Source organism: Oncorhynchus nerka, linkage group LG18, assembly GCF_034236695.1.
Source record: "Oncorhynchus nerka isolate Pitt River linkage group LG18, Oner_Uvic_2.0, whole genome shotgun sequence".
Classification (NCBI taxonomy): Eukaryota; Metazoa; Chordata; class Actinopteri; order Salmoniformes; family Salmonidae; genus Oncorhynchus; species Oncorhynchus nerka.
The window spans coordinates 71,149,274-71,162,480 of NC_088413.1; the positions used below are offsets into that span (position 1 = coordinate 71,149,274).

The 13,207-nt window shown below is 40.9% G+C and overlaps 1 protein-coding gene across 5 annotated transcripts in view; it reads left to right on the plus strand.

Moving 5' to 3' along the window:
• Positions 1–223: 223 nt before the first annotated feature.
• LOC115146398 (unconventional myosin-VI-like) overlaps positions 224–13,207 on the plus strand; it is a 120,431-nt gene continuing 107,447 nt past the window's right edge. For 2 of the 5 annotated variants that reach the window (XM_029688445.2, XM_029688442.2), the window contains exon 1: positions 226–442. The gene's annotated coding sequence lies outside the window, so the exon portion shown is untranslated. Of the gene's footprint in view, positions 443–13,207 lie in introns of all 5 variants that reach the window. The other 3 variants (XM_029688441.2, XM_029688443.2, XM_029688444.2) reach the window with 2 other exon arrangements.

A 13,207-nucleotide genomic window follows, 5' to 3' on the forward strand; every position in this document is an offset into this window, starting at 1 on the left:
CATTACAAAAGGAGCAATTTGAATTGATGTTTTCCTTAAACTTCTTCATATAGTGGTTGGCAGGATAGTATTTATGAATAATTTTAAAGGAAACTTCCTTAATTTTGTTAACAAGTAGGTATGTTTGTGGCAACATCCAAACTTTTTTCCAACAGATATTATCAATAAATCCATTCCAGTAAGGCATGACATAAGGTAACATGGCTGCACCTGCACTTGGAAAGTTCGTTCCCAGTGACGTCATCTCTGCCTCCCAGCTGGTCTGGACTGAAGTCTGCTCCGCTCTGGGGAGGCTGCCTGCTGCTGTGTTTAAGTGCTGAACGGAGTACCAAGAGAAAAAGCTCGGATATTGTCTCAAGGATATTCTGTATGCGGGAAATTGAACCCGTTTTCGTTGAGCCACATCAAGAACACAGACGTAACATTTGAGAGATACATTGTTGTAAGTCCCTCACTTTTTAGATATCTTGCAAACCATTTAGCTAACTAGTATGCTGCACTTGTTAGCTCGTGGCTAGCTGGGAGGGGGGCTAGCTATATGTTATGATGGAGCGAAAACAGTTAGCTAACAGTGAGAGATCGCTAGCTACAGCAACTATTAGTCGAAATAGTGATACAATATGCATTCATTTGTATTTTGCTTTGCATAGGCTAAAACAAATTACAGTTGGTCTAGTGACATGTCGGTAACGTTTGTTCATGTTGTCACCGCGACAACTTTCATTCTATTGTCGGCCGAGATCACACTTTGTCGGTACTCCAAATACCATACAGTAAGGTAATTTGGGGAAAATGTCTTTCAGCGCTCTCCAATCCTGTTCCTGGAGACGAACGTCCTGAAGGTTTTCGCTCCAACCTTAATCTAGCGCACCCGATTCTAATAATTAGCTGGATGATAAATTGAACCAGGTTAGTTACGACGGGTTGGAGCGAAAACATTCAGGAGGGTTGCTCTCCAGGAACATGGATGGAGATCTCTGGTCTATTTACTGACAGAAATAAGCAACGTTTGGTATGGTGTGTGTACTGGCTATCCTTAGGCAAACAGATTTTTAAGAGAAATAGGTGGGCAGAATTAATTAATGAAATAGAAAGGGTGTGTTTTGCCTTACTATCGGGGCAAAACTCCCCCTTCTATGGGGAAAAGTGCATTGTATTTACACAGTTGAGTAATTGACTCCTAAAAGCTAAAGTGTATGTATCTTATTTTAAATAAATAAAATATCGGAACCAAATGACATTGCACATCTCACTGAATATTCTCGCCATGATGAGGTTTTGATGTATGACCCTTTTTTGCTCCACTGGAGGGGGGATGTTTTCCCCAAACATACTCACATGAAATTGTACTACTTTATTAAAAGCAGATTACAATTTTTTCCTCTAAGTGGATATTTTATTTTATTGTAACACAAATAAACCCATCCATTTAAAAGTGAATTTAGTAAATGTTAACCTTGCAAGCCAGGCAACTAAAAGTAACTTTCTAAGCAATGTTTTGGGTCGATGCCAGCTAACTGGCTAGCCAGTTCAAATAATGACGAGTATACTTTTTATTCATTATTACAGGAAAATAAACCCACAACAAATCAAATGTTATTGGTCACATACACATTTAGCAGATGTTATTGTGGGTGTAGCAAAATGGTTATGATCCTAGCTCCAGCAGTGCAGTAGTACATATCTAAAAGTAAAGGAATGTAATTAAGAAATATAAATATTAAGACGAGCAATATACAATATAATACTGCTTTACTCATCTCATGTGTATAAACTATGTAAACATTATTAAAGTGACTAGTGTTCCATTTATTAAAGTGGCCAGTGATTCCATGTCTATGTACAGTGCCTTCAGAAAGTATTCAGACCCCTTGACTTTTTCCACATTTTGTTACTTTACAACCTTACTTTAAAATGGATGAAATAGTTTCACCCCCCTCTTCAATCTTCTCACACTACCCCATAACGACAAAGCGAAATAGGTTTTTAGATTTCTTTTTGCAAATGTATTAAAAATAACGAACATAACTTATTTACATAAGTATTCAGACCCTTTGCTATGAGACTCGAAATTGAGCTCAGGTGCATCCTGTTTCCATTGATCATCCTTTAGATGTTTCTACAACTTGATTGGAGTCCACCTGTGGTAAATTCAATTGATTGGACATCATTTGGAAAGGCACACAGCCATCTATATAAGATCCCACAGTTGACAGTGCATGTCAGAGCATAAACATTCAAAAAAGGCAATCATCTCTGCGCACTCCACCAATCAGGCCTTTATGATAGTGGCTAGACGGAAGCCTCTCCTCACTGAAAGGCAAAGGACAGCCTTCTTGGAGTTTGCCAAAAGGCATTTAAAGACTCTCAGACCATGAGAAACAAGATTCTCTGTTCTGGTGAAACCAAGCATCACGTCTGGAGGAAACCTGCTACCATCCCTATGTTGAAGCAAGTCTCAATGTCCTTGAGTGGCCCAGCCAGTGCCCGGACTTGAACCCGATCGAACATCTCTGGAGAGACCTGAAAATGGCTGTGTAGCAACTCTTCCCATTCAACCTGACAGAGCTTGAGAGGATCCGCAGAGAAGAATGGGAGAAACTCCCCAAATACACGTGTGCCAAGCTTGTAATGTCATACCCAAGAAGACTCTGGGCTGTAACCGTTGCCAAAGGTGTTTCAACAAAGTACTGAATAAAGGGTCTGAATACTTATTTAAATGTAATTTTTCCGTTTTTATAGATAAGGGAAGAAAACAATTTAATACGTTTTATATTAAGGCTGTAACAAAATGTGGAAAAAGTCAAGGGGTCAGAATACTTTCCGAAGGCACTGTATATAGGGCAGCAGCCTCTAAGTTGCAGGGATGAGTAACCGGGTGGGAGCCGGCTAGTGATGGCCATTTAACAGTTTGATGGCCTTGAGCTAGAAGCTGATTTTCAGTCTCTCTGTCCCAGCTTTGATGCACCTGTACTGACCTCGCCTTCTGGATGATAGTGGGGTGGTTGATGTCCTTGATCTTTTTTTGCCTTCCTGTGACATCGGGTGCTGTAGGTGTCCTGTAGGGCAGGCATTGTGCCCCTGGTGATGCGTTGGGCAGACCGCACCACCCTCTGGAGAGCCCTGCTGTTGTGGGAGGTGCAGTTGCCGTACCAGGCGGTGATACTTCCCGACAGGATGCTCTCAATTATGCATCTGTAAAAGTTTGAGGGTCTTTAGGGGCCAAGCCAAATTTCTTCAGCCTCCTGAGGTTGAAGAGGCGCACCACACTTCACCACACTTTCTGCGTGGGTGGACCATTTCGTATGGTCAGTGATGTGTACGCCAAGGAACTTGAAGGTTTCCACCTTCTCCACTGCGGTCCCGTCGATGTGGACAAGGGTGTGCTCCCTCTGCTGTTTCCTGAAGTCCACGATCAGATCTTTCATTTTGTTGACGTTAAGGGAGACGTTATTTTCCTGGCACCATTCCGCCAGGGCCCTCACCACCTTCCTGTAGGCTGTCTCGTCATTTTTGGTAATCAGGCCTACTACCGTTGTGTCATCTGCAAACTTGATGATTGATTTGGAGGTGTGCGTGGCCACACAATCATGGTGAAAAGGGAATACATGAGGGGTCTGAGGATCAACGGAGAGGTGATGTTTCCTACCTTCACCACCTGGGGGTGGCCCATCAGGAAGTCCAAGACCCAGTTGCATAGGGCAGGGTTCAGACCCAGGGTCCCGTGCTTAATGTTGAGCGTGGAGGGTACTATGGTGTTGAAGGTTGAGCTGTAGTCAATTAATGTAGTGTGCTGGCATCATTTGTTGGGGCGGTGAGAAAATTAGTGGGTCTAGGGTGTCCGGTAAGGTTCAGGTAATTTGATCCTTAACTAGCCTCTCAAGGCACTTCATGATCCCATAAGTGAGTGCTACGGGGCGAAAGTCATTTAGTTCCGTTACCTTTGCTTTCTTGGGTACAGGAACAATGGTGGACATATTGAAGCATGTGGGGCCCGCAGACTGGGATAGGGAGAGATTGAATATGTTCGTAAACACTCCAGCCAGCTGGTCTGCACATGCTCTGAGCCGGCAGCCTTGCGAGGGTTAACACGTTGAAATGTCATACGTTGGCCACAGAGAACAAGAGCCCACAGTCCTTGGGATTGGGCTGCGTCGGGGGCACTGTTTTTCTCAAAGTGGGCAAAGAAGGTGTTTAACTTGTCTGGGAGCAAGAAGTCGTTGTTTGCGACATGTCTGGTTTTTCCTTTGTAGTCCGTGATTGTCTATAGACGCTGCCACATACGTCTTGTCTGAGCCGATGAATTGCGACTCCACTTTGTTTTTGATTGCTTTACGGAGGGAATAACTACACTGTTTGTATTTAACCATATCCCCAGTCACTTTGTCATTGTTAAATGTGGTGTGCGCCACAGTTTTCTGTGAATGCTGCAATCTATCCATGGATTCTGGTTTGGGTAGGTTTTAATTAGAGGTCGACCGATTATGATTTTTCAACACCGATACCGATTATTGGAGGACCAAATAAGGCCGATACTGATTAATCCGCCGTTTTTAAAAATATATATTTTTATTTTTAATGTATTTGTAATAATGACAATTACAACAATACTGAATGAACACTTATTTTAACTATTTTAACATCAATATAATCTATTTACCCTCAAGTAAGTAATGAAACATGTTCAATTTGGTTTAAATAATGCAAAAACAAAGTGTTGGAGAAGAAAGTAAAAGTGCAATATGTGCTATGTAAGAAAGCTAACGTTTCAATTCCTTGCTCAGAACATGAGAACATATGAAAGCTGGTGGTTCCTTTTAACATGAGTCTTCAATATTCCCAGGTAAGAAGTTTTAGGTTGTAGTTATTATAGGAATTATAGGACTATTTCCCTCTATACCATTTGTATTTAATTAACCGTTGACTATTGGATGTTCTTATAGTCACTTTAGTATTGTCAGTGTAAAAGTATAGCTTCCGTCCCTCTCCTCGCCCCGGGCTCGAACCAGCAACACAATGACAACAGCCACCACATTGAAGCAGCGTTACCCAAGCAAAGCAAGGGAAACAACCACGCCAAGGCTCAGAGCGAGTAGCGCGCGCTAATTAGCCAGCCATTTCACTTTGGTTACACCAGCCTCATCTCGGGATTTGATAGGCTTGAAGTCATAAACAGCGCAATGCTTGACACACAATGAAGAGCTGCTGGCAAAATGCACGAGAGTGCTGTTTGAATTAATGTTTACAAGCCTGCTTCTGCCTACCACCGCTCAGTCAGATACTTCGATACTTGTATGCTTGTATGCTCAGTTAGATTATATGCAACGCAGGACACGCTAGATAATGTCTAGTAATATCATTAACTATGTGGAGTTAACTAGTGATTATGATTGATTGTTTTTTATAAGATACGTTTAATGCTAGCTAGCAACTTACGCAAATGCAGTAAGCCAAGGTAACAGGCAGTCTCCTTGTGGAGTGCAACGAGAGAGAGGCAGGTCGTTATTGTGTTGGACTAGTTAACTGTAAGGTTGCAAGATTGGATCCCCCGAGGTGACAAGGTGAAAATCTGTCATTCTGCCCCTGAACGAGGCAGTTAACCCACCGTTTCTAGGCCGTCATTGAAAATAAGAATGTGTTCTTAACTGACTTGCCAAGTTAAATAAAGGTGTAAAAAAAAAAATCGGCCCCGAAAAATACAGATTTCCGACTGTTATGAAAACTTGAAATCGGCCCTAATTAATCGGCCATTCCGATTAATCGGTCGACCTCTAGTTTTAATAGTCACAGAACCTCATCCCCTATACACTACCTGATGAACTCAGTCACCGTATCCGTGTAAACGTCAATGTTATTCTCAGAGGCTACATGTAACATATCCTTTCTAGGGCAGGCGTTCCGCTAGCGGAACCCCTTGACAACATTCCGCTGAAAAGGCAGCACAGCGCGTGAAATATGTAACCTTCACACATTAACAAGTCCAATACAGCAAATTTCAAAATGGCTTTACAGCGAAAGCACAACATATGATTATGTTAGGTCAGAGCCAGGGTCAAAAAAACACACAGCCATTTTTCCAGCCAAAGATAGGAGTCACAAAAAGCAGAAATATAGATTAAATTAATCGCTAACCTTTGATCTTCATCAGATGACACTCATAGAAAATCAGGTTACACAATACATGTATTTTTTGTTCGATAATGTGCATATTTATATCCAAAAATCTCAGTTTACATTGGCGCGTTACTTGCAGTAATGTTTTGATTCCAAAACATCCGGTGATTTTGCAGATAGCCACATCAAATCCCAGAAATACTCATAATAATCATTGATAAAAGATACAAGTGTTATTCACAGAATTAAAGATGGACTACTTTATGCAACCGCTGTGTCAGATTTCAAAAAAACTTTACGGAAAAAGCATTATCTGAGTACGGCGCTCAGAGCCCAATCCAGCCAAAGAAATATCCGCCATGTTGGAGTCAACAGAAGTTAGAAATAACATTATAAATATTCACTTACCTTTGATGATCTTCATCAGAATGCACTCCCAGGAATCCCAGTTTGACAATAAATGACTGATTTGTTCCATAAAGTTCCATAAAGTCCATCATTTATCATATAGCCACTTGTTGTTAGCGTGTTCAGCCCAGTAATCCATCTTCATAAGGCGCGAGCACTACGTCCAGACAAAAACTCAAAGTTCCATTACAGGTCATGGAAACAAGTCAAACGATATATGGAATCAATCTTTAGGATGTTTTTAACATAAATCATCAATAAGGTTCCAACCGGAGAATTCCATTGTCTGTTGAAAAGCACTGGAACGAGAGCTAACTCTGTCGGGACTGCGTGTCACGAGCCTGAGACACTATGCCAGACCCATGACTCATTCAGCTCCCATTCCCCCCTCCTTTATAGCAGAAACCTGAAACGTGTATCTAAAGACGGTTGACATCTAGTGGAAGCCTTAGGAAGTGCAACTTGACCCCATAGACACTGTGTATTCGGTAGGCCAAGCTTTGAAAAACTACAAACCTCAGATTTCCCACTCCCTGATTGGATTTTTCTCAGGTTTTCACCTGCCACATACATGAGTTCTGTTATACTCACAGACCTCATTCAAACAGTTTTAGAAACTCCAGTGTTTTCTATCCAATACTAATAATAATATGCATATATTAGCATCTGGGACTGAGTAAGAGGCATTTCACTCTGGGCACGCTATTCATCCAAAAGTGAAAATGCTGCCCCCTATCCCAAACAGGATATCCCAGGTCGCGTGATCAAAACAATCTTGAAGCATGGATTCCAATTGGTCAAACCAGCGTTGAATAGACCTTAGCACGGGTACTTCCTGTTTGAGTTTCTTTCTATAGGTAGGGAGGAGCAAAATGGGGTCGTGGTCTGATTTGCCAAAGGCAGGGCATGGGAGGGCTTTGTTGGCGTCTCGAAAGGGGAAGAAGCAGTGATCCAGTGTTTTTCCAGAGCGATTACTACAGTCAATGTGTTGATAGAACTTCAATAGCGTTTTCCTCAAATTTGGTCTGTTAAAATCCTCCGCTGCAATAAATGTGGCCTCATGATATGTGGTTTCCAGTTTGCATCATTATTTACAAGGTAATGATGGTGAGTTTACAGAAAATAACTAATGTTATGAGTGTGTCGGAATAAAAGTAGGTAATTCTATCTGAACATTTTAGAACTCCTGCACTGTCTCATCACAGATGGATTTGGTCTTGTTGCTGTAGCAGCCCAGTAACCACGGCAGATATGGATTTTTAGGGGGCCTCTAACAATTATTTTTTGGGGGAGGCCGATGGCCGATATTCAATATCATTGAATTAGAACATTTTGACATTTCCCCAGAAACTCATGAATGCATTAATGCACACATTTTAAAATCAAACAAAACAATACAATTTTATTGGTCACATACACATGGTTATTTTAAAAATCAAATACAATTTTATTGGTCACATACACATGGTTATTGCGAGTGTAGGGCAGTGCTTGTGCTTCTAGTTCCGACAGTGCAGCAATACCTAACATGTAATCTAAAAATTCGACAAGAACTACCCAATACACACATCTAAGTAAAGTAATGGAATAAGAATATATACATATGAATATACTATGTAAAATTTTTTTTATCAATATTTGCATTTGCATAGAAGCATCACTCAGAGCATGTCATGACTGTGTGGAAGGACATCATATAGACACTGCTGTTAGTTTGAGAATATAAAATTATCATCGTCATGATTTCTGATCACGGATGCTTCTGAAACTATATTTTTCGTCCTTTTCCGTGATCGAGTGTATATATACTGGACAAAAATATAAAAGCAAAATGCAATAATTTGTTAGATATTACTGTTTGTGTTCATATAAGGAAATCAGTCAACTTAATTGCATTAAGCCCTAATCTATGGATTTTACATTACTGGGCAGGGGTGCATCCACTGGGGAGCCAGGCCCAGCCAATCAGAAATATTTTTTTTCCCACTAAAGGATTATATTACAGACAGAAATAGTCCTCAGCACCACCCACCTCAGACGATCCTGCAGGTGAAGAAGCCGGATGTGGGGGTCCTGGGCTGGCGTGGTTACACGTGGTCTGTGGTTGTGAGGCCGGTTGGACGTACTGCCAAATTCTCTTAAATGATATTTGAGGCAGCTTATGGTAGAGAAATAAACGTTACATTCTCTGGCGACAGCCCTGTAGTCAGTATGCCATTTGCATGCTCCCTCGACTTGAGACATCTGTGGCATTGTGTAGTGTGACAAAGCTGCACATTTTAAAGTGCCCTTTTATTGTCCCCAGCATAAGGTGCACCTTTGTAATGTTAATGTTTTTTTAACCGCTTCTTCAGGTGCCACACCGAGGTGGATGGATTATCTTGTCAAAGGAGTGTCAAAATGTCAAAATGCTTACTAATAGGGATGTGCACAAACTTTTAGAAAAATACGATTTTTGTGCTATAGAACATTTTTATTTATTTTTTGACCTCATGAAACATGGGACACTTCATGTTGCGTTTTTATATTTTTGTTCAGTGTATATTTTTCAGCTGCCAGGACACATCTAAACAATTCAGCTGCCAGGAAGATTCGATTGGCTTATTCAACTGTCAAGAACTGGGTGCTTTGTAAAACTGGGCGCGTTGTAACTCGCTGTAACTTGCTTACTGCAATGATTGGATAGAGTGAGGCCGTAACTCTGTTCCTTTTCAGTTCTCTTCACATCTCTCTCCATCACTCATATCACTTTCTGAAGCTACTATGAGAACTAGCTCAATGGCAATGCACATTTATAGCTTAGTAGAAAATGTCATATCTGACAAGGAGAGCAAGTGCAGAGCAATATTTGCCCGACTTTATAGCGGCTCGGGTTATTAGTCATTCTCTAGTTGCGACAGTCGCAGAGACGTTAATTTATTTCATGTCTGTGCAACAAGGAAACTGACAGTTGCAGAGACTGTCTAAAGACTAGCGATACTTGTTGTTTTCTAATTGTCTACAGACATGTCGTTAGACCAAGTATAAACCGACCTAACGTCTCTCACAATGCTATAGCTTGCTTTCTAGCTACAGACGCTAGCTGTATAGCTAATGCCTGCCATTTGTATAGCTAGGTTATTATTGGGCTGTTTAGTGATAGTTCAGGGCTAAAGGTAACGTTATCTAGCTCGAGCCTACCTGCTGTTATTTGGTAAATATAGCTAGTATTGGATTGATAAATGCTCCAAAATTGGACTAAATATCCATCCGTATAATGTCAACGTGATTAAAGCTGTCAGGCAAGAATTATGCATGTGTACACATTAAATGTATTAGACATTATAAAGCTAGCTAGTTTCAGCCAATGGCTGTTGGACAAAGCTAGGAAGTAGGTTGAACTAAATGTGCATGCCATGATGCTTCACTTACCATAAAATAAGCATCACAAAAAGATTGAAGTGGCATAATTCTGGCTTGTTATCAACAGCAGTCTGTGTCTAGAACCATCAAAATATTTACGCTTGGAGACCTATGTCCTCATGCACCAGGCATTTACCAAACTCTGTTCTGGGAACCGCAAGGGGGTGCAGGTCTTGGTTTTTGCCCTAGCACTACACCTCTGATTCAAATAATGACCTCATCAAGCTTTGTTGTGAATCAGCTGTGTAGTGCTAGGGCCAAAACCAAAACGTCCACCCCTTGAGTTTGGGAAACGCTGCGCTAGGCTAATTCATAATGCGCTTAATGAATGCTCTCTGTTCTGTACAATAACAGATTTTTGCTAGTATGCCCCTCAAAAAAAAAAAAAAAAAAGTTATCTGACGAGCCGTGTATGGGCTCCTTTAGGTTGTAATGCTTGCTTGGCCACTGACACACCCGGCACCACTGTACTCCTCCCTACATCCGGTCAGACTGCAGCAGAGCACATATCCCAATGTATTTTCCATATCCTCTCTTCTATAGAGGGAACAGGAAGCTAGAAGTAGGCAGGAGGCATGTGTGTTCCAGGAAACACACCTTAACCTTTGAACCCTGGTCTCCTCCATGACCGCACTGGTGTCTATGTCTGTGCATCTCTCCTCAGACTGTTTTTTATTTTAAAGGCCTGACTGCTGACCACACCTTATTACACTTCAACAGTCTTCACAAATATCTCACTTCCGTTGGGGCTTAGGAGCCATAAGAGGATTACATGTTCGAGTCGAAGTTAACCACATGGGACCTGTATTAGGTGGCTGGTTTGTTGTGATGATTAATTTGATAAGCAGTGTATGTTACTTTGGTGTAACAGACACTATCAATATGGCATAAGCAAAGAACACAAAATTATGCACTGATTAAATAGATGTTTTAATGTTATAGCGTAGCATCTCTGAATTTAAACATTGTGCCCATTTTTTTTAAGTAATAATAATTATGATTCATACAAAATGCTCCTCTACTGTACTGTTTGATGTTGAAGTCTGCTTGTGGCTAAAAAATGTGACCAGTAACATTTGATTTCAGTTTTGTCAATCTTTAAAGAGCACAAAGTATGTAGCTTATTTCAGGTATGGCATATCATACCTCACTAGGGTAGGGGGCACTATTTTCACTTCCGGATGAAAAGCGTTCCCAAAGTAAACTGCCTGCTACTCAGGCCCAGAAGCTAGGATATGCATATAATGGGTCGATTTGGATAGAAAACAGTTTCCAAAACTGTTAAAATAATGTCAGAGTATAACAGAACTGATTTGGTAGGCGAAAACCTGAGAGAAATCCATCCAGGAAGTGGGATTTTTTAAAATGTTTGTAGTTTTCTATCGAATGCCATTACAGTATCCTTTGACTTAGGACTCAAATTGCACTTCCTATGGCTTCCATTAGATGTCAACAGTCTTTAGAAATTGTTTCAGGCTTGTATTCTGAAAAATTAGGGAGTAAGACCACTCTGAATGAGTGGACCCTACAGTGTCCCAGAGCTTTTTCATGACCGAGAGCGCGCCTTTCTTGTTTACCTTTTATATTGACAGCGTTATTGTCCGGTTGAAATATAATCGACTATTTAGGCTAAAAACAACCCGAGGATTGATTATAAACATCGTGTGAAATGCTTCTATGAACTTTACGGATACTATTTGGATTTTTCGTCTGCCTGTTGTGACTGCGTTTGAGCCTGTGGATTACTGAACAAAACGCGCAAACAAAACTGAAGTTTTTGGATATTAACAGGGACTTTATCGAACAAAACTAACATTTATTGAGTAAATGGGAGTCTTGTGAGTGCAACCATATGAAGATCATCAAAGGTAAGTGATTAATTTTATCTCTATTTCTGACTTGTGTTACTCCTCTACTTGGCTGGTAACTGTTTGTAATGATTTGTCTACTGGGCGTTGTTCTCAGATAATCGCATGGTATGCTTTCGCCGTAAAGCATTTTTGAAATCTGACACAGTGGTTGGATTAACAAGAAGTTAATCTTTAAACCGATGTATAACACTTGTATGTTTTACGAATTTTTATTATGAGTATTTCTATTTTTGAATTTGAAGCTCGGTAATTTCACTGGATGTTGGCCAGGTGGGACGCTAGCGTCATTTTGAGGAATATTCGGAGGTGGAAACTTTCTGTGGGAATTAACGGAAATATATGCAAATTAATATTAATATCATTTAAATGTAGATATTTTTTGCATTGGATATATTTACCATATCATATGGAGACAGAAACAAAGATTTTACCTTATCATAAGTAGACATAATTGCTAATTATTAAATCCTTTCAATGGAAATAATTAAAGTTCAATTTGTAACTAAATAGTTTTTTAAAAATGAGTTGACTCTTCACATGAAGAATGATTTCACTGAACAACAAAAGGGAATATTGAATGATCCCCAATGAGCCATCGCATCTCCCAAAAACGTTTTCAACGTCTGTAAAATTATGGTCTAGAAAATAAAGCTTTGGTTGTCTTCCTCTCAGGCTTCCATGTCTTCTCCCTGGATCTCTTCAATGTCCACCTCTTGAACATCAGACTCTGAGGCCTCATCTTCACTGTCACTTTCCAACCCTGTTGAGGATGGCTCGTTGTCAGGCTCAAAAAGTGTCAAATTTTCCCGTATGGCCACCAATTTTTCAACCCTTGTATTGGTCAGCCTGTTGCCTGCTATGGTGTATGTGCTCCCAAACAAGCACCAGTTGTGCTCTGAGGCGGCTGATGTTCGTGGAATTTGGAAGATGATGGAGGTAAGAGGGGAAAGAGCATCTGACCCACAAAGTCCCTTCCACCAGGTGGCTGATGAGATTTGTTGGCACGACTGCCATATTGCATCTCCATCCCAAAGCCCTTGCTTGGAAGTGTACTTCGCCAGACTGCCAAAAACCTTGCCCTCATCCAGGCCAAGGTGGCGAGACATGGTAGTGATGACACCATAGGCCTTGTTGATCTCTGCACCAGACCGAATGCTCTTGCCAGCATACTTGGGGTCCAACATGTACACTGTGGCATGTATGGGCTTCAGGCAGTCTTCACACTTTTTGATGTATTTCAGAACTGCAAGTTCCTCTGCTTGGACCAATGGTGAAGTGGGCAGGGCAGTATGGATTTCTTCTCTTACATCTGGCAAGTGGCAAGCAGAGTCTGAACATCAGACAGGGTGGCATCGTCTCCGTCAATCCATGCAATGGCTACTGCTAAAGTTTCAGGCTGCTTAACACTCTCT